Raw genomic sequence first — 19,985 nt, forward strand, 5'->3', positions numbered from 1 at the left:
TAGTTCAACACAAAGCCTTTATAGCTTGGCGGCAGTGATTGAAGGATTCTGTTAGTGACAGCCTCTTGCGGGAGATCAATCCCCAGCTCAGCTAGACGGTTTGAGTACCCAGACATTTTGAGCACATGTTCACTGACAGACGAGTTTTCCTCCATCTTGCAAGCATAGAATTTATCGGAGGTCTCATACCTCTCGATCCGGGCGTTCTTCTGAAAGATAAACTTCAACTCCTGGAACATCTCAAATGCTCCATGATGCTCAAAGCGACGTTGAAGTCCCGGTTCTAAGCCATACAAGACTGCACATTGAACTACTGAGTAGTCCTCCTTACGTGCTAACCAAGCGTTCTTAACATCCTGATCAGCCATAGCGGGTGGTTCATCTCCTAGCGCAGCATTAAGGACATAATCCTTCTTCCCAGCTTGTAAGATTAGCTTAAGATTACGAGCCCAGTCTACAAAGTTGCTTCCATCATCTTTCAATTTAGCTTTCTCTAGGAACGTATTAAAATTCAGGGTGACTGTCGCGTGAGCCATGATCTACAATACAAATATATTCAAAGTGGACTTAGACTATGTTCAAGATAATTAGAGTTTAACTTAATCAAATTATTCGCTAAACTCCCACTCAAAAAGTACATCTCTCTAGTCATTTGAGTGGTTCATGATCCACTTACACTAGCTCAAGTCCGATCATCACGTGAGTTGAATATAGTTTCAGTGGTAAGAATCCCTATGCTAATCATATCATCTATATGATTCATGATCGACCTTTCGGTCTCATGTGTTCTGAGGCCATGTCTGCACATGCTAGGCTCGTCAAGCTTAACCCGAGTGTTCCGCGTGCGCAACTGTTTTGCACCCGTTGTATGTGAACGTTGAGTCTATCACACCCGATCATCACGTGGTGTCTCGAAACGACGAACTGTAGCAACGGTGCACAGCCGGGGAGAACACAATTTCGTCTTGAAATTTTAGTGAGAGATCACCTCATAATTCTATCGTTGTTCTAAGCAAAATAAGGTGCATAAAAGGATTAACATCACATGCAATTCATAAGTGACATGATATGGCCATCATCACGTGCTTCTTGATCTCCATCACCAAAGCACTGGCACGATCTTCTTGTCACCGGCGCCACACCATGATCTCCATCAACGTGTCGCCATCGGGGTTGTCGTGCTACTCATGCTATTACTACTAAAGCTACATCCTAGCAAAATAGTAAACGCATCTGCAAGCACAAACATTAGTATAAAGACAACCCTATGGCTCCTGCCGGTTGCCGTACCATCGACGTGCAAGTCGATATTATCTATTACAACATGATCATCTCATACATCCAATATATCACATCACATCGTTGGCCATATCACATCACAAGCATACCCTGCAAAAACAAGTTAGACGTCCTCTAATTTTGTTGTTGCATGTTTTACGTGGTGACCATGGGTATCTAGTAGGATCGCATCTTACTTACGCAAACACCACAACGGAGATATATGAGTTGCTATTTAACCTCATCCAAGGACCTCCTAGGTCAAGTCCGATTCAACTAAAGTTGGAGAAACCGACACTTGCCAGTCATCTTTGAGCAACGGGGTTACTCGTAGCGATGAAACCAGTCTCTCGTAAGCGTACGAGTAATGTCGGTCCAAGCCGCTTCAATCCAACAATAACGCGGAATCAAGAAAAGACTAAGGAGGGCAGCAAAACGCACATCACCGCCCACAAAAACTTTTGTGTTCTACTTGAGAAGACATCTACGCATGCACCTAGCTCATGATGCCACTGTTGGGGAACGTCGCATGGGAAACAAAAAATTTCCTACGCGCACGAAGACCTATCATGGTGATGTCCATCTACGAGAGGGGATGAGTGATCTACGTACCCTTGTAGACCGTACAGCAAAAGTGTTAGTGAACTCGGTTGATGTAGTGGAACGTCCTCACGTCCCTCGATCCGCCCGCGAACAATCCCGCGATCAGTCCCACGATCTAGTACCGAACGGACGGCACCTCCGCGTTCAGCACACGTACAGCTCGACGATGATCTCGGCCTTCTTGATCCAGCAAGAGAGACGAAGAGGTAGAAGAGTTCTCCGGCAGCGTGACGGCGCTCCGGAGGTTGGTGATGATCTCGTCTCAGCAGGGCTCCGCCCGAGCTCCGTAGAAACGCGATCTAGAGGAAAAACCGTGGAGGTATGTGGTCGGGCTGCCGTGGAAAAGTCGTCTCAAATCAGCCCTAAAACCTCTGTATATATAGGTGGGAGAGGGGGGGCCTTGCCTTGGGTCTCAAGGAGCCCCAACGGGGTCGGCCGAGCCAAGGGGGGAAGGTCTCCCCCCCCAAACCGAGTTGGACTTGGTTTGGTGGGTGGGAGTCCTTCCTTCCCTTCCCACCTCCTTTTTTTTTCTTTCTCTTTGATTTTTCTTCCAATGCGCATAGGGCCCTTTTGGGCTGTCCCACCAGCCCACTAAGGGCTGGTGCGCCACCCTCAAGGCCTATGGGCTTCCCCGGGGTGGGTTGCCCCCCCCGGTGAACTCCCGGAACCCATTCATCATTCCCGGTACATTCCCGGTAACTCCGAAAACCTTCCGGTAATCAAATGAGGTCATCCTATATATCAATCTTCGTTTCCGGACCATTCCGGAAACCCTCGTGACGTCCGTGATCTCATCCGGGACTCCGAACAACATTCGGTAACCAACCATATAACTCAAATACGCATAAAACAACGTCGAACCTTAAGTGTGCAGACCCTGCGGGTTCGAGAACTATGTAGACATGACCCGAGAGACTTCTCGGTCAATATCCAATAGCGGGACCTGGATGCCCATATTGGATCCTACATATTCTACGAAGATCTTATCGTTTGAACCTCAGTGCCAAGGATTCATATAATCCCGTATGTCATTCCCTTTGTCCTTCGGTATGTTACTTGCCCGAGATTCGATCGTCAGTATCCACATACCTATTTCAATCTCGTTTACCGGCAAGTCTCTTTACTCGTTCCGTAATACAAGATCCCGCAACTTACACTAAGTCACATTGCTTGCAAGGCTTGTGTGTGATGTTGTATTACCGAGTGGCCCCGAGATACCTTTCCGTCACACGGAGTGACAAATCCCAGTCTTGATCCATACTAACTCAACTAACACCTTCACAGATACCTGTAGAGCATCTTTATAGTCACCCAGTTACGTTGCGACGTTTGATACACACAAAGTATTCCTCCGGTGTCAGTGAGTTATATGATCTCATGGTCATAGGAACAAATACTTGACACGCAGAAAACAGTAGCAACAAAATGACACGATCAACATGCTACGTCTATTAGTTTGGGTCTAGTCCATCACGTGATTCTCCTAATGACGTGATCCAGTTATCAAGCAACAACACCTTGTTCATAATCAGAAGACACTGACTATCTTTGATCAACTGGCTAGCCAACTAGAGGCTTGCTAGGGACAGTGTTTTGTCTATGTATCCACACATGTAAATGAGTCTTCATTCAATACAATTATAGCATGGATAATAAATGATTATCTTGATACAGGAATTATAATAATAACTATATTTATTATTGCCTCTAGGGCATAATTCCAACACCCCTTTGAGTTTCCATCCGTGTAGGTTTGTGTGCATCATGCCAAAGATTAAGCACGCCGCCCGGAAGGACGCTGCTGGCTCATCCGCTCGTGCCCGTACTGGCACGGGGTCGGACTCAGAAGGGCAACGTCGTCCCTTCAAACGAACTTCCTGGCGTCCTCCGTCTCAACAGCTCCCCTCATCGTCTGAAGGCTCTGACTTCGAGGATGAGCTTGCCGCCGAGGACCGTGCTGACCAGCCCGCCGTTCGTAGGTCCATTCCAAAGCCCGAGACTCGCAGGCCCTCCTATATGCCACCACCTCCTCCTGCACAGCCCGAAGGTGAAGCTCGTCGCATCTCACTTGAACCCCCTGCTACCGTAGGTCGTGAAGTCACGAACTTCACCACGGTTGCTAAGTCATCCTACCTCACTTTCCGCCGCGACGTTGATCAATTCTGTGCCGTACGTGATTCTATGGACTCACGTTTCCGCACAAACGTCCAGGCGGACATCTTTACTACAGTCATAGTTCCTAAGGGTCTCTCTGTTCATCACTTCATAGATCTTGAGCATATTCGCACGCACCCGGCGATATACCCGGGTGCCATTGAGCTTATTGAGTCATCGGGGCTTGCTGCCCCCTTTGCTTTTCGTCGCGATTTTAACGCTGCTGCTATTCACTAGTTTTATGCCACATGCTTCTTTGGTCCAAACAATATTGTTAGCTGGATAACCGCTGACGTTCACTTCACAGCCTCTTATGATACATTTGTTGATGCACTTGGTTTCCCCAACTCCGGCTCCAAAATACATAAGAATGATCCTAACCATGCACATAAGCCGATTGAGGCGTGTGGGTATCTCCTCAAACCACTTCGTGAACTTGATGCGGATGAACGCATGAAGGATCTTAACCAGGTATCCATCTGCCGCTCTCCTTACTTTATCATCTTTCAGTGTCTTATCCGCACCATCTATCCCAAGATGGGTGATAAGCGATCTTGAAGTGGCTACTGTATTGACATCATGTCACATTTGTACGAGCACCCCAAGAGCAAAATTAATGTGCCTCACTTTCTATGGCATGAGATTCGGCTTGCTAGTTTTCAATACAAGCGAGCCTTCCCTCATGCCCCCTTCATCCAGGCTCTTATTAATCATGTTGTTGAATTCTCTGTTGCCATCACTCACACACATCACAAGTGGGTCATTCCCGCTCACATGGCGGATAACTATGCTCCCAAGAAAACCCCATCCTCCACATCCACTCGCCGCACTACTGCCCAGTCAGCAACCCCTTCATCTAGCTCAGCTCCTCTTGGTCGCTTTGCCAAATTCATTGGCAAGGCACATTCTGCTATGATGAAGGCCGTCTCTTTCCAGTGTGGTCACACCCATGATGTGGTTTATCGCCTCGTCTCCTCCAAGAATGCCCTCAAGGCTCGTCTGAGAGACTCGGGCGCTCTTGATGTGAGTGATGATGAGGTCGTTCCTGCTGCTCCTCCTTCTGACTTTGGCTTCCCATCTGGTCCTGAGTGGGCTGATTTTCTTGACGAGGCTGGTGGCAGTGGCTTGCTTGACGATGAGGATGATGATGATGATGATGATGCTGATGAGCTCTGAGCATGGTTGATGCTGTTGGTGCCTCCCTTTTTGGTACTTGGTGCCAAAGGGGTTGTAATGTATCGTAGTTTTTAGTCTTTGGAGATTTAGTCTAAATTTGCATGGTTGTGTAATGTAATGGATAAACTCATATATGGCTACTTATGAATGTTGTGATTGCTATGGATTGCTATGATATCATCATATGCTATTATGTTTTGCTCCACTACTTCTATGATGATCTATTGTCTTTCTATGATGATCTATTATCTTTACATGATGATCCATTATATGTTCGATACACACATTAAAAGGGAGCTCCGATATTTTATCATGCACATACTAAGGGGGAGCTCCGTACTAAACCTCTCCAAGGCTATAATGTATGTTAAATCTTTTTGAGACCTATGTATATGTTGTCATCAACTACCAAAAAGGGGGAGATTGAAAGTGCATGTTATGCCCCTAATCGACTTTTGGTGTTAATGACAACACATACATAGTAAACTAATCCTATTTGTTGAGTGTATCTCAGGATGGCAAGTACTTTAGTAGATTGAGAATTATGTGCCAAGGTGGTCTGAGAAGATTTATATGTCAAGAAGGCTCGGGATTGAGAAAAGATGATGTAGACTATCCTTTTGAGTTTACTATTCTTGAGTATAGGGATCCCGCACTATTAAGAGGGGATCACAGGTTTTGCGATGAATTTGCTCATACCACATCTTCACTATTCTGCTCAATACCACATCTTCACTACTTTGTTTTTATCTCAAAACAGGACTAATGCCTCGGACTTCCGGCTCCCTCCGGACGTCCGAGGGCCGGTCGAGGGTCGGACGACCGACCAGCTTCGGAAATCCGGAGCTCTACACGAGAAGAACTTGAGCCATATAACTCGGACTTCCGGCTCCCTCCGGACGTCCGAGGGCCGGTCGACCGACCAGCTTTGGAAATCCGGAGCCCTGCACCAGAAAAACTTGAGCCATATAACTCGGACTTCCGGCTCCCTCCGGACGTCCGAGGGCCGGACGTCCGTCCCCTTTCGGAAATCCGGAAACTTGCACCAGAAGAAGTTGAGTCTAATAACTCGGACTTCCGGCCTTCTCCGGACGTCCGGTCCCTGTTCTACTCACAGTGATTCCAGACATATCTACAGCCCTCGGACGCCGACCACTGTCGGACGTCCGACACCTTGTGGACGCCCGGACATCCGTGAACTGCCGTACGTCCGAACCCTGTGTGACTTAAAGTGTCCCCACGGCTGTTTTACACTCCCCACTATATATACCCCCTCCCACTTCGTGAGAGGGTGTCCAACACAGCTAGAACACATACAAGAACACCTTTCTTCTCACTCGCTCTTGTCTACACTCAATCTTTGATCCCAAGAGCATTTGTGAGTCCCTTTGAGTGTTGTTCCAATCAAAAGATAGATCGTCTCCTTCTCCTCCTTCCCACCAAAGAGATTTGTGATTTGAGCAAGTTTTGAGCAATCTCCGTGATCTTGTTACTCTTGGAGGTTGGAGACTCCTAGGCGGTAGGAGTCTTCGGAGAGGAATCAAACCATTGTGATTTCCCCCGGAAAGTTTGTGAAGGTTTGGAAGCCACCTCAAGGCTTACCACTAGTGGTTGAGAAACACCTTCGTGGAGTTATCTCAAAGGGAGAATAGGGTGAGCCTTCGTGGCGTTGGTGTGCCTTCGTGGTAACATCCGCCCCTCTAACGATGACGTAGCTTCCCTCCAAGGAAGTGAACATCGGGATACATCCTCGTCTCTCTTGGAGTTTCGGTTATTCCTAACCCTAACTCTCTACTTGTGTTAATCCTTATTACGTACTTGTATTTGATTATTGTTTACCGCTTGCCTTACTTCACTCTAAATAGCTTACTCCTTGTCATAGCAATTATTAGGCCTACGCTCATATTCCGCACCTTGCCTAAAATTGCTAAGTAATTATTAAAATTTGGAACTGTACCTATTCACCCCCCCTCTAGGTCCATCTCGATCCTTTTCAAACATGCTACCATGAGCACATCACGAATGATCATTCATTACGAATGAAACATGCTACCTATTGCGACTTACAATTTGGTAGTTCTAAAATCAACTTTACCCTTTACATGGTAAAGAAACATATTATTTCTTAAAATCATCATATTCACCCAACGAGTGCTATACCATTATTTCAAATATTTGCTAGTATTGAGAAGCAAGTGAGTGGTCACAAAATAGAACCATGAGGAATTCAAAGTAAAGTGGAGGCTAAAGACAACCAATGACAGAATTACCTTTTAATTGGGAATTGATCATTTTCAAATGATCACAAAGACAACTCTCAAGTTTGTCAAATGTGTGGTTACATAAATATCATACATATGACTACCAAACCCTCAAACATAAGGTCAAACAACTCCCCAAATTTATTAAAACGCAAATAAGTTCATTGCGGTATTTCAAAATTTGCAAACATACGACCAGAAACTACTTTGGTAAATGATGTTCTCGAATCTTCATGAGAAGGAGAACCAAAAATATAGTGCAATAAAAGAATTATCAATTCGTTTGCGCCTATGATATGTTTGCATAATTCATTTTTCAATAATATGGGAGACCTCATGTAATATCCCAATTATTCCCAAAATATTGTTTGCCTATAGTTGTACTATTAGATGTAGTATAATGTCCAATATCCTATTTCTTGGACATTATATTTGATAAAATTTAAATGTATGAATCAATTCATACATAGTTTTGTTGCGTACAAAATAATTTTCTAAATCTTTCAAAATATTTGGCTTTAAGCCTTACAATCCTGGTTTGTGGTTGATTAGAAAATTATTGACAATTCTATTGGTCACAACTTAACAAGTTGCAAAAATTCCCAAATCATCAGATTTTATGTGCACCATATGTGTCACTAGGGAAATTACTTTTAGGAACTCTCACCTTATAATTCTAAATGAGCCAACTCATTCTTCCTTGAACACATTCAGAAGATATATGTGGATTACTTAACCATTATGTGGGACTATTGAGATACTTCATGGTACTCATAGAAACATTTATAAATGATTTCAAGTGTGTCTCTTGTCGCACACAACCATGAATGATCTTACTAAATCAATTGCTCAACTTCTCAAAGTAAGAGGAAATTATCCTAAACAAGGGATAAATCCGTTCGAATGGACAACTTTGTTGAACTCATTTCACAAGAAACATCTGATTATATATAATACTTTATGTACATACCCAAAATGGTTTAGTTCAATATCTTATCAAAGATAGTGAAATTAATAATATGACCAAACTTATAGAATCGTAATTTACTAGCCTCATGCCACACAAATACGGCATTACACACCGTAAGTATGATCTAAATCATACCAACTCCATAGCATGCTATTTTTCCCTTGTAGTAATTATGTGGACATCAACAAAGTATTTCCTATCTGCGATAATTCGGTTACATACCGATATCACCACTCCAGCATACATCAATGGGCTTTCACAGAAATTTAGGGAACTATGTGAGGAATAACAATTTATCCGTCAATCAAAACTACTCACAGCCCGTATGCTGATTGCATCAGCAATGTTGGAGCATATATCTCCATATGTGGTTTTGGTAATTGATGACAATTCCTATGGACTAATGGTTGCCTTAAGTTACATTTATAGGATTTGTCCATAGGCACTTCTTGAAGTCCATCTGTTGGGTTCAAGGAGTTTATATGATGACCAAGATGGTATTCAAGGTATTATCCAAAGAATGGTCATAGAGACACATGGTTGATCAAGATCTCAGACAAAGAGTAAATCAAGATGATCAACACACAAAGCGTACAAGATGTATCGAGAGGGATCAAGTGATCCCATGGTATGGTAAGCATTGTCCATTACGTGTTTGTGTACTAACCCATGGTCTTCGTGAGAGTTCTATGTGGGGGTTAGGTGTGTTTCCATGGGCTTGCGTCAAAGGGAAGATCTCATACAACCCATGAAGTATGATGTCAAGTTGTGATCGTCATCAAGATTGCGATGAGAAAGTTCAAGCGGATCAGCACGAAGATATCATGCTTGAAGCTTGCCGTCCGTTGTGGATAGCTCTTGTCGTCCTGAATCCAACAAGCTTGGGTTTGCTCGATTCGGAGCTCGTATGCGAAAGTTATGGTTGTTTCAGTGGCGAGCGGTAGTACCGCTGGACCTAGCGGTAGTACCGCTAGAGTTGGCGGTAGTACCGCTGGCTGGCGGTAGTACCGCCCCTGGTCAGCGGTAGTACCGCTCCAGGAGCTTAGTACCGCCTGCCTAGCGGTTGTTCGTGGACGGACCTTTTTGCGAAGACTTTCTTGGCGGTGGTAGTGCCTTTGCACTACCAGGGGCCCAGCGGTAGTACCACTGGAGTGCCAGCGGTAGTACCGCTGCAGCCAGCGGTAGTACCGCTAGCTGGCGGTAGTACCGCTTCAGTCAGCGGTAGTACCGCTGGAGTGCCAGCGGTAGTACCGCTGCAGCCAGCGGTAGTACCGCTGGAGCTGGGGCAGAGAGTGGGGGTAACGGTCTGATTCCTTCCCCCACTATATAAAGGGGGTCTTCTTCTCCCTTGGCCTTATCTATCCGTTGAGCTCTTGTTCTACCTCCATTGTTGACATTCTTAGAGCTTGCTTACTCTCAATCCCTCCAATGATTCTTGCTTGTTCTTGAGGGAAAAGAGAGAGGAGATCTAGATCCACATCTCCACCAATCACTTTCTCCTCTATGTGAGGGGAACCCCTTGGATCTTGATCTTGGAGTTCTTTGTGAGCTCCTTGTTCTTCCTCTCATATTTCTCCATAGCTTTCGTTGTTGTGGAGGGATTTGAGTGTGAGGGACTTGACCACTTCGTGTGTTCTTGCCATTGCATTAGTTGCATCGGTTTGAGTTCTCCACGGTGATACGTGGAAGTGAAGTTTGAGAAGCTTATTACCTTTGGTACTTAGTACCCTAGATATTGTTCTTCGTGGATGCTTTAGCGTCCTAGAAGCTTGGTGGTGTCTCGGAGCTCAATCATTGTGGTGTGAAGCTCCGGGCAAGCGTCGGGGTCTCCAATTAGGTTGTGGAGATTGCCCCGAGCAATTTGTACGGGTACCGGTAACCGCCTCCAAGGGTTGCCACGTGTACGGGTTCAGTGACCGCCCCCAAGGTTTGCCATTTGTACGGGTTCGGTGACCGCCCTCAAGGGTCCCTTAGTGGAATCACGGCATCTTGCATTGTGCGAGGGCGTGAGGAGATTACGGTGGCCTTAGTGGCATCTTGGGGAGCATTGTGCCTCCACACCGCTCCAACGGAGATTAGCATCCGCAAGGGTGTGAACTTCGGGATACATCATCGTCTCCGCGTACCTCGGTTATCTCTTACCCGAACCCTTTACTTATGCACTTTACTTTGTGATAGCCATATTGTCTCTTGTCATATATCTTGCTATCACTTAGTTGTTTATCTTGCTTAGCATAAGTTGTTGGTGCACATAGGTGAGCCTAGTTATTTGTAGGTTTTGTGCTTGACATATTAAACGTTAGTTTTATTCCGCATTTGTTCAAGCCTAAACCTTAATTATTTTAAAGTGCCTATTCACCCCCCCCCTCTAGGCGACATCCACATCCTTTCAAGCAATAAGGACATTTCCAGCATTAGGGGGAGATTAGTACCACAAAGAATGTCGAGAAATAAATTAGACATGTTATTGACATTAAGTCCTTTTATCCACGTACCCAAAGAATCTAAACAAGAAGTTTAGAATCACATATTTGCAACTCATTGCAAATCTGCCACATACATTTACTAATGACAAAGGTGTCACTTAAATTTATATTCCTGTAGTAAAGTGTCAGAAAGAGTGGAGGTACCTGATAAACCACTCTTCTCCCCAAATGAGAGCAAGAGGGAGAGAAATCTGACCACATGAGATATAGTCTCGCATATGCTTCCGCGGAAACAGAGGAAATCAAATCCTCAACCAGTAAATGTAATTCAACATCAAGTTGAAAGACACCTCACTGGATGGTCATCATCCAAAGCCCGACATAAATGTGCACAAATGTTTTGGTGTTGGGACATCGAAACACCTTGACTCCATTGTTGTAGGAAATCACAAGGAGTTAAAAGAAATAAATACATTTCCACAAATTTCATCGATTCCTCTAGAATCATATAACATAAGTCTACATTTGTCGACATATATTTCTTCTAAATATTGCTAAAACCTTTTGGGCCCTGAACCAAAGTCCATGGTAGAGTGCCTCTTGTACTCATATTGGTTCACATAAAAGGAAGCAAGTAATGAAGAATAGCACTCGCCAATCAAAGAGTGGTATTTACCACACTAATACCTACTCCTCACAAGTATCTTCCATATGGAATACTAAAAACTTCTCATTCATAGACAAAGTCAATGAGGTGGTGAAAAAGCGAGGCTTGTAGCAAAAGGGTTTACGCAGAGACCCAACATCCATTACGATGTAACATACCTTCTTGGTATGAGTGGAACTATGTTTCGATAATAAATACCGTTGGCAGTACGAATAATATTATCCATGCAGTGACTACATACTCATACGAGTCACTCATTTGGGAAATCTATATTAAAGTCCCTGAAGGGCTTCATTTCCGAATCCAAAAACAAATCGCAACATGTATTGTGTAAAACTTCCTAAGTCACTCTATGACTAGAAATAGTCGTGAATCATGTTAGAATGAATCATCTTCCTCTTTCATTAGATGAATATGGATATATATACAAGGAGAAGAGATGCAATGAAGAGGCATCTATTCGGGCGAGATGGCAGTTACAAGGGGAGATTACCCCATAATTAACACATGTTAATTAAACTCTAACACTCCCCCTAATCTATCCTTGTCCATCCAGAATCATCATCTTGATTAGAGGCTCCTCCAAAAACCCTGTGGGAAAAATATGAGGAGTATAGTGTTTGATATGTTGCCAAAACTCCTTCAAAACCCAGTGGGAAAAATAAGGAGAAAATGTTGCAACATATATGGTTATTGTCTCCTTTAACTCAATACGAGAAAACTCATAGAATCAAGAGAACAATAAATATGTCGTATATACTTTCCTAAAAACCCCGATGGGGAAAACTGAAAGTATGATATATGATCTTGTGTTTGATATTACCTCGTTAAAAACCTTCATGAGAACCTATATAGTAAACTCATGGAGGGAAAAAGAGTATAATATGATGCATTGAACAGGAACAATTCAGGAAGATACTCCCCCTGATTCTTGCAAATTTCGAAGCCGGTCGTCACATACCAATTCCATGAACATGTTTCTGGAATGTAAAAGTTGGTAGAGATTCTGTGACCAAATCATTCACATGATTTGATTTGCAAGAAATGCAATATAGCGATATTGCTTATTACGTAACCTGTTTGCATTCGGGCAACACGAGCAACATTATCTTTAAGATAATGGTTGGTGGATGTAGCCATGAGGTCTGTTTTTAAGACTCTTCATGAGAGGGCTACCACACCTAGTATGAACACTAAGCTTGTCTACGATCTGACATAGTGGGGATTTGATCGATGTATCCAATAGTATCGGTGCTCACATTTCTATGAAACTGAAAAACCCAGGAGAGGATGTTTGATGCCTTGGAGATATCGAAAGATATTCTTGAGTACCAACCAATTGTGTTTGGTGGATCCAATGGCATTATGCAACGTTGAGTCCCAATATCTCATTTACATCATCTCTTGGTCTATGTCTAGAGAATGAAATACCATGAGAGCTATGGATGGATAATATTTGTCCATGATGAATTTCCCTAATATATTATGGATATAGACAACATAGTATACCATAGTGTATAAATGAAGGTGCTCAAGTTGTAGCAACGAGCGGTATTTTGGTTTTCCCAAATCCTTCATTTTAAACTCCGTCATTTAGATGATTACATGTGTCGTCATTGCACACATACAAACATGGATAATCATCATTGTAGGAGTAATCCTTATCCATAAGGAACTCACTACGTCGGTTGTACCATATGTACCGACAACAATAAGTCGTATGGTGACTTACTGATTTTTACACAATGTATGTTGCATTTTGCATTTCAATTCAGAAGTGAGATTTCATCGAGAATCAATCATATATGTCTGAATCTAGTGAACCACATGGATATGTGATCACTACATCTATCAACTGCAAAGATAGATGATTATGTACTGCCAATGATATAAATTATCGGAAAGATATTCCACCTCTAGAGAATAGTTGGGTATCTGCGTGACCCCTTGTGCTACAATACTTGCTCTTTGTTTCACCACCTCGTTGTTCTCAATTCTGTTTCTAGAAGAAAACTGGTGTAGGTATTGCTTATGAATACCTTTTCATTATTGAGAAAGATCATTTCTACCTAGATTATACCCTTTGCTTGAGTTCAGTCCGAGTGTTGTTCACACTTTGCCATGGCCATGGTCTTTGGATCCGAATCATGAGAAAGGTTTTGCAATCTAGTTGAAAAATGTATGTCGACAATTGTAGACTTCTGGTTATATGATTCTCCAGAATATATATATCAATATATAGTTGATGGAAATATCGTTACCCATGGTGACTACTCGCGTTTTCCCAATGCGATTGAGTCGGGTATTCCGATGTCCCGGTCATTGTGTGCACTATGACCTGGGTTGGTGGAGGTTTCTCATCCACTGGGTGTACTACCCATTAGGTGTCTGTCAACGTGAAGTTGACTTGCATTTACTGATTCATAAGCCTTGATATCCTTGCTTGCAAAGAAACTGAATCCTAATGTACTTTTGCCTTACATCTCCCCCTGTTGCATCAAACGGGGAGTGGAGTGGTTTTTGTTGGTACCTCCACTCTTTCAGGCGTACTTTTGTAGGATTGTAGGATTGTGTGACACCATTATATTCAGTAAATGAGTCTGGCAGGTTATTTGCAATGTGTTGCAAATCTTTTGAACGCATGGTTCAGATCTTTGAGTACGTGGATTTGAGGCAGAAATGTGTTGAACATTCCACTAATTTCCTGGCATTCTTTATGGTACTTGAATTCTCCCCCTAATGCCTAGAAATATTCCTCATTGAATCAGCATACTGGCCTTGAATAACTCCCCATGTGAGGGGTTTGAGGTATTGACAGTAATACAGTTATTCCTCACATAGATCCCAACTATATGTTGAGGGGCCAATGATGTATGCCGGGTGGTGATATCTGTATGCAACCGAATTATCGCAGATGGGAAATACTTGGTAGAGTTCCACGTATCAAAGATAGAGGGGAATAATATTATGCAATTCTGTCATGAGCGTGTAAAATTGCATGACTCCAACGTAAAGTTGGTAAGTTGCAATTTCAAAATAAATATCATGTAATGAGCTTAAGTCTTTGGATATAGGATTCTACCAAAACATTTTGAGTCTAGAAATTAGGACAAATTGCTAAACTTCAATCCAAGTGCCATATAGAAGGCACTCAAGGAGAATTCGACAATGTTATCCATTTGATTTGCTTGAAATCGATGTCAGGATAATGAGCCAATGGTTTCGTGTGAATAAAGCACCCTCAAGACCATCATGTAGATATGTCTTTGAGAACCATGGAATACCTGAATAGTTTAGTCAATGGATGGGAAGAGCCACTTACCTCGACTTGGTGCATTTAAGGAGTCTGAGTGGTTCAATATAGACTTTAAGGTGCGGGCCTTTAATTTAGCTTCCCTGTGTCACATGTAGTGCAGACAAAATCCAAATATTGTTAGAATTTAGCATCAAAATAATCATAAACTATTGGAATTGCTGATAGTTTCGGTTTCAACCCAATGTCTCGATGATCAAGGCAAGTGTGCCAAGTTTGTCATGTACAAGACACTCTGGAACACTATCTCGTACGCAACATGTGCTACGGGTTTGTAGTATGTGTAGTACAATCCAAATGATACATAGAGAATGTGCTTGCCATATCCTTTGCATATGGTAAAGAGAAGTTAGTCCTCTTTGTTGTCATCATAAGTTTCGCTATGGAAACTATTTTGACGAACACCTCTATAGTTTAGTAGGGTATGAGTTAAACCAGGAGAAATAAAGCATCCTGACATTACTCGAGTACCCAGAGGGATAGTAAATATGACTCGGGATGAGCCAACAAATACCTCATCGCGTCTAGCGATTTTAAAATATCTCCTTTCTCTCAACGAGAGTGAAAAACATTGGACTTCCCTGAGTATAGAGTTTGTGCTGCATATGTCCACAAGGCACATATCATTTTTCATTGGATTAACGCCCGTAGAAATATATATATAGACATGAAGATTCTCAATATGAAAATCACAGTCAGATATATATAATACATATAAATGTATTTGTACCAAAGTGCTGATACAATATATTGTGATATACAATATATGATGACAACAATACTTATGTTGTTGATACAACATCATAAATGGACATAAATAAATATTGAGCACTCAAGAGATTGAGAGACTACTCATAGTCTCCAAACATGTCAGTTGAGGCATAATCAACCACACGTTCTCCATGCCCATAGGGTCCCGTCATCATTAGTGATGTCAGGTTGAAGGTTGAAGTGAGCTTCAAGCCTTTTCCCTTGAATTCATTGTATCCCAGGAACTGCTAATACATAATACCCAGATGCTAAGATCTGAATCTAATGCCTTATGATATATAAGACACCATTTTTCTGTTAGCGGTGTGATCCTTACCAGAGGCCTGGATTGCACACTTTATCCTACGAGAGACAAGAGCGATCATGATGTCTATGGCCCAGATAGGGCAATGGTGGCCATTGAGGGCGAGTGCCTCAAATTCTATAGTCATATTTTACCGCTATGGGTAAACCAGAGATAATCAATTTACGTTTAGTAAATTAAAGACCATCATGGTTGATGTTGTAATGAACTTAACAAAATCAATGGGTATTCCAAGAAATTATCTTGAAACCATTAGTGTGAATCTCAAATTGCTAAATATGACACCTTGAAGATAATCTCCAAAATGGAGTAGATCTCGCAGCAGTGAGAGTATAAACTGATGAAATCAGTAGATACTTACTCGTAATGCCTTATGTCATGAATTAGTAAAATGTGTGGGAGAGCACTTTGTAAAGAAAACATAATATCGAAACGACAAAATGTAGGCTTTATCAGTAGTCATTGATAATCTGAATATCCAGTAAATCCAAGTGACTACCTTGTGATCCCAACCATCAATTTGAAAAACAACACTTGGAAATTTGCATATCAATTCTTGCTTGTATCAAACCAAAGGCTCAATTAAGATGAATTGATTCTATTTGCAAGAAATTAAAAATCTCAATTGCAAATAAACGTATTAATCTCGACATGTAGCGAACATGGAGATACATACATTCCAGAATACATCGTACTCAACAGAAATACACTACTATTGTAATGAATAGTAATGATATTGCAAACTTGATGTTCAAGTGAAAAACTTGATTTGTATAGACCTCAGATTAAATGAGATGATCTTGTATCAAGTTGCAAGATAATTCAGCAAAGTGAATTAATCTTTTTACGAGAGAAAACTAATCTCAATCGCAATGAGATTGTTTTGCGAGAAAATAATAGTTTTCAATCGCAAATCAATATTGTTGTGCGAGAAAATTTAATCTCAATCGCAAAACAATATCTTTGCATCGGTAAAGAAAATGTCATGCATTAACAACCATGCATCTCTGTTTTTTTTAACTGAACAGAGAATGGGGAGGGCACAAAAGAAAACTGCACACCGATCCATAAATCAAGAATACCTTGATGGCTAAATGAAAAACAACGAAGAGATAAGGCTCCATCGTTTTCCTCCATATGTGGTTGCCAAACTAAGGATTCCTTTGGCTATCCACGCTGCAGCAATCCCGTGTGCGTCCTCATGTTTGAGGCCATGGGTCGCATCTCCCGCTGGATGGCCACACTCGCTGGATGCTTAGCACCACACATCTGTCAAGGATGGTCAGCGAAAGCGAGGGCCGCCGGGCTACGGCGCCACCATCCGCTGCCGACGGGAGGGCACCACTGTAGGAGTCCATGCTGCCGGGAGTGTGATGGCACGCTGGTGCGCCGCGCTTGCCAGGTGCGCGCTTGAGGGCGCTGTCTCTCTAGGGGGTGGCGCCACGGGGGCACAGTCGAGGTCCACGGAGGGCGTGCGCCAACAGGATTCGACGCAACGCCTCCGCGCATGCTGGGGCACCAAGCCTTGACCGCCATCTTCATCCAGCGCAAAGGCCACAAACGACGCGCTTTTGCGAGCCAGCGGTTGCCGTCCGAGCGAGGAAAAATTCGAGGCCGGGCGGCCACGGGCACGGCCGGGCGTGGGCGGACAGGGCCGGCCACAGCTTGGCGCGGGCACGGCCATGGTCGGGAGCGGGTGGCGAGGCCACGGCCCAATGGGGAGCGCGACGCAGCACGGAGGCCGGAGCCTGAAGTCTTCTCTCCCCGGCGTTGTGCGGAACCGCCGTCTCGCCCATTCCAGTCTATCTCAGGATAGAGACTACGTGCTGATAACGTGTTAGAATGAATCATCTTCCTCTTTCATTAGATGAATATGGATATATATATATACAAGGAGAAGAGATGCAATGAAGAGGCATCTATTCGGGAGAGATGGCAGTTACAAGGGGAGATTACCCCATAATTAACACATCTTAATTAAACTCTAACAAATCATACTGTACTACCGACTAGAAGAGTTCCTTCTTCAGAGGATTACTCAAAGGATGATGATTGTTCATGTGTTAATAAAGGAATCCCAAAATTTGATTCCCTTACATCACCTCAGTGTATATCGATGATTTCATCATCAATGTCTCTGCAAGACATAAACATACACAAAATCATCTCAGACGGAAATTTTGGATTCAACCAAATTTAGCTTAAGCTTACAACTTGGGCATTCTCTCAAGAATACATATCAGTCTACATATATCCAAAACATATATGAGAAGTTCAGTGTGGATATATCATAACAACATAAGACATGTATGGTCATACTACCTTTGATAAGGTACATACCTAGGGTTGATAATGAAGTGACATAAAGACCTGAAGTTCTATATCTCACTAATGTCAAAGCACTCATATGGTTGCAAACTATGTCAGGCCTGACACCATATTTGCTATGGTTGTTCAGAGTGCAACCCCCAACAAAAGTTACATGCTTGATATATGGAATATCATCTTATATCTTAAGCTCACAATAAATATTGGACAATTCCATCAGGAAATACAAGATATGACCATGATGTGATATGATTATATTGGCTCTTTATTTGATCCCAATGACGCCATATCAATGACTGAATTTGTTGGAATAGCCTCCATATGGAAGTCATCTAAATGGACTTTAATGGTTATTCCCACTTATCATTCTGACATAATTGCTTTATCTAAAAGCATTGTAAAATATGCATGGCTTGCCAGAATGATTAACCACACTCAAAATTATGTGGTTGAGATTCATCAGAATCACATAACTTGATTTATCAAGATACTTCCACTTGTGTTACTCAATACCTACAGGTTATATGAAGAGCAATATCATAAATCACATTGCTCGGAAACTACTTATCCTCATGGATTATAGAAAAGTGAGGAAATAATTTGCAAACAAAATCATGTGAAAATCCAACAAATTATACACAATCTTATGTTCATGTCAATGAAATTGGTATAAGACATCCTCCGTATTTGCAAAGTTCAGGGGGAGTAATCTCCCAAACTATAACCTATTAACAATAATCAGATTGCATATATTGTACTCTTTTTCTCTTGATGAGTTTTCCCCTAATGATTTATCATAAAAGGTTTTTAACGAGACAATATAAATACAAGTGTTTGTATATGCCATATCATTTTCTTCTTATATTTTCCCACTGGGTTTTAAAGGAGTTTTCAATGGTATGTCAAATGCACTCTTTTCCCTTATGAGTTTTTCTCTCAAAAGTTTCTCATAATGGTTTTTAATGAGGCAATATCTTCTCAAAGATCATATGTCATACTTCCTATTTTTCTTATTTGGGTTTTTAAAGGAAGTACTCAAGACATATCAATTGTTCTCTAAACTCACCAATGAGTTTTCTCCTTCTTCAAAGGTTTTTATCATATGAGTTATCAAGAGACAATAATCATTATATGTTGCATCATTTTCTCTTTATTATTTTCCCCACTGGGTTTAAAGGAGTTTTAGCAACATGTCTGCACAATTCTCCTTATATTTTTTCCACAGGATTTTTGAAGGAGACTTTCAAAAATATTCAAAGAATTTATCAAGATGATGCATATACTCAAGAAGAGGCGTTGTACAAGGGGGAGTGTTAAGAATAGATTAAGTTAATACTTAGATAGGTTACTTAGTCCTCAAGCAACCATGCACTTCCTTGACTCTCAAGGAAACTATGTAATAACTTGGCCCTTAAGTAACTTCAAGTTTACTTGACTCCCAAGCAACATGTGTACTTCCGTCCGAGTATAAATACCCCATTGCTATCATCAATAAATACTAATGAATCATCTTTCATTCATCTCTCTCGTTCTTTACTTTCTACTTCAAACAACAAGTAAGAGAAAACAATCAAGAAGACCAACCAGCACGCAGCGCGCGCACCTGGTGCTGATCTTGGTGCAGCGTAACGCCGGGCCGAGGGTCCCTAGCGCCGCCGCGCGCGCCACGGGCTGCAGCGGCGACGCAACCGCAATGAGAGAGAGCAGGAACGCCATGACCGCCCACGTCGACAT

The 19,985-nt window shown here is 42.4% G+C and overlaps 1 pseudogene; it reads right to left on the minus strand.

Moving 5' to 3' along the window:
* Nucleotides 1–19,985, minus strand: part of LOC123404944 — a 64,970-nt pseudogene extending 44,985 nt beyond the window's left edge.

The sequence above is a fragment of the Hordeum vulgare genome, chromosome 6H, assembly GCF_904849725.1.
Source record: "Hordeum vulgare subsp. vulgare chromosome 6H, MorexV3_pseudomolecules_assembly, whole genome shotgun sequence".
Lineage (NCBI taxonomy): Eukaryota > Viridiplantae > Streptophyta > Magnoliopsida > Poales > Poaceae > Hordeum > Hordeum vulgare.